This window comes from Odontomachus brunneus, unplaced genomic scaffold, assembly GCF_010583005.1.
Source record: "Odontomachus brunneus isolate Ranch 3 - 2012 unplaced genomic scaffold, Obru_v1 Obru_scaffold_106, whole genome shotgun sequence".
Lineage (NCBI taxonomy): Eukaryota > Metazoa > Arthropoda > Insecta > Hymenoptera > Formicidae > Odontomachus > Odontomachus brunneus.
In genome coordinates this window covers 607,264-610,622 of record NW_022639556.1, presented here as the reverse complement: position 1 = coordinate 610,622, position 3,359 = coordinate 607,264, and positions in this window count along the sequence as shown.

The following is a 3,359-nucleotide window of genomic DNA, read 5'->3' as shown; positions in this document are numbered from 1 at the left end:
ATTTATAAATATTATAAATATTTAATTTATTTATAAATATTTAATTAATTATAAGTATTTAATTATTAGAATTTATTCAGAATCACAATGAAAATTACTTTATTTGCGGGATAAACGAGACACTCCGTTTTACTCGACCTATTTCTTATTACCCTTTCAACATCTTATAATAAAATTAATATTACTATAAACAAATATTGAAATTACTATTGAACAAACAAAATCCGTAAAGAACACGTTATAAAAAACATTTGGAGTTTAAAATTAACGAAAACTAACTTCAGTTTTCTTGAATAGAGAGTATTTCCGATTTATCTTTCAAATATCTCAAATGATATTTAATACCCGATGTTCTTCTGTATCAACGTCTAGATTGGTAAAAAAATATGAGATTCCATTACTGTAGTGTCTTTCCAGGTTGTAGGAGTTAATGAGATCGCTAAACCAGAAAAAGAAGGAAAAATCCCTCGATTATGTCGCAAGACCATGACGTGAATGCAGTGTCGCGAGTCGCGCAGAAAAAAATTCTTCGATCACTTCGGCCGCGAACACCTTCCATTCACGTCCTGTTAATAATGACTGTATTTGTAATTTCATACACGTCGCCGGTTTAAGCCCCCGATGTTAGTGGCGTAGCGTACCCGGTCGATTCCCCATAATCGGGCTGTTTTCATTCCGTCCCCGGCCTCTAGCCATTGATCCACCGCTCTTTTCTTCCATCCATTCGTCGATCGACACCTAGAACGACCCTTTTCCCGCTCCTGATCCTACCTAATCGCGGCAGCTTGCGTCACTTGACGAGCGATTGCCTATTTGCCAGGGCGTGGCACACCCGGTACATGCACCATCAAACCATTGAGTATCTGGGCGCGGTTGGGACTTGAATGAACACCCGTAACTTCGCCTTCCAGTGTAACAATCTTCATGTAAATTGCCGTTCCTTAAATATGCACTAGATTGCCGCACACAAGCGCACACTCGCAGGTGTGTGCGTCTGTTTGTGTTTCTAATCCTCGTAGGTTCAGCGTGTCGGCGAAACTCGAGGATTAAAACGGATTTAACTCTGATGAGTCTTGATTCCGGTGATACAGACACGCGGCAACGATATCTAGGTTGGCCTTAAGTGAACGCAAGAGCGATCGACGCGCGAAGAATCGCTTCTTCCTGTCTCTACGGTAACTGGTGTCGAATTTATATCGGTTTTTATCCTTGGCTTAAGGCGCACAACTAATACGCTGCGGTTCGTGTCCGGGATCTAAATTCCGAAGGGGATGGATGGCGTCGCGCGCGAGGAATACTATAAGCCAAGAGAAACGGATATCCAAGGTGCTAGGATAACTATACACAGGATCCTCAAAGCCACGCCGGTCCACGGCGTCCCTCACACCTGGAAAAGAGAGTTCGCAGAAGCAGGTAGCAGGGCTCAAAGAGAAGTTCTATCGGCGAGACCTGGAAAGAACGCGCGGCGAAAGAGCGACCCAGATTCACCAGCCACCTACCAAGACCTCGACCTCCCTCTCCCTCGATCTCTTTTGTCAAGAGTCCGAGGAACAGCCTCGTGAGTTAAGGACAAAGGCGGATATTCTTCCTTTCTCCACATGAGAGAAAGATCGGACTTTTCTGCCACCGCCGTCGACGACACGATGATACTCACGTGGCGACACATGCGACTTCTAGGGTACCTCTCGATGGTCACCCGGATTTATCGAGCCTCCTCCGCCGAAGCCCAGCTGGCTCATCTCTCTCTCCCCACTCTAGAAATATTCGAGAATTCAACTCGATACCTAGGAGGAGGAGGAGGAGAAGCCCTTCGGCGGTTATAAGTAGCTGCGACCTTTCGAGGCTGCGGAATATCGAAAGTTCGCCAAGTTCATTATAACCCGAACTTCGCGGCGTATTGCGGCTCGACTACCCGGTATGTATACTTTTCAGCGGTAATCGATAGTTTGAAAGTACCAAAGCTTGCTCCTATCTCGCTCGCGCCCGCTGTAATTTGGATCAGCTCGATAAGTATGCATCGGTTCTGCATATCGAAATTAATTTCCGATGAAAAATATCATCGGCTACGTTATATATCACGTGAGAGCACATCTTCCTCCCCTCCCCCCTCTCTCTCTCTTGCCTTTCGATTTTCTCGCGCATATACGGCGGCCTCTCCGTGTGTTCTATTTTCTGGGAATGCGGCGTGTGAACCATTGAAACGGAACAGTGATGTATTTGCGACTAGAAATAGGTGAAAATAAAATGGTTGTGCGCTCTAGTTTCTTCGCGCGGCATAATTCCAGCGCGACGCTAAATCTCCGAATTTTGTGCTCCAAGAAAGTCCTGAAGAAGGTAAAAACGGCAAAACGAGAAGCGGAAAGTATGGTCCGGTATGCATTACACGGCCCGATTGTATACACATTTTAGCCGAAGTTAACTCATGGTTAATTCAAAAGACTTGAATGATATTTACGGAGGAGCAATATTATACAAACCCAGATAGGAGAGATTTACGTAAATTTGGCAGAAACTTTATTAGTCGACTTGTAAAAGTCGAGTTTCTTGTGAGTGGTTTATGTGCTACTCATGTTTACTGCACCGAACAACGAAAAAGAAAGAAATTACGAAAACAACGAATAAAATTTTTCTCGAAACAATCATGTTATGTAAAATTTAATATGAAAATATCAGTAATTTTTAGTAAATTTTTTGTTGCAGCAAAGTAACAAAAAGTTTGCATTATGTTATGTAAATTGAATGATTAATTCATTGCAATATCCCTCTACTAAAAATTTAAAGCAATTTTCAAGCTATACCGAAGAGCTATGTTAACTTTTGTCTAATATTTGAAAAGTAAAACTATACGGAGAAAATATTGTATGTAGTAAAAATTATAATAGTAATAAAATTATAATTATAATAACATTTTTGTGATCTTTGACCATACAGAATTATGATCAAAATTACTCTGTATGTTTAAAAATATTTATGCGCATTTTATTTTTTACTACAAAATTATTATAATTACTTTTTAACATCGTAGATATTTAACGATCTCTATCAAGTAGATTATCAAAAATTTACTATTACAGTAAAATTTACTATATAGTAATTTATACAATTTCGATATAGTGCAGATTCATAAAAAAAATTATAAAAAAATATATATACTTTTACACATAATGTTTCCTATAATATATAAGGTGATTCACTTTAATTAATCCATTGAAATATCTCAAAACTCGTAAGTTTTAGAAGGGAACTTTTCAGACAAAAATTGAACTTTGAGGAAAAAGGATAATAATATTCATTTGATCTTGGAAAGATTCTGAAAAGAGAGCACTGTCAAGGTCTTTAATTTTTTAATTTTTTTAAAT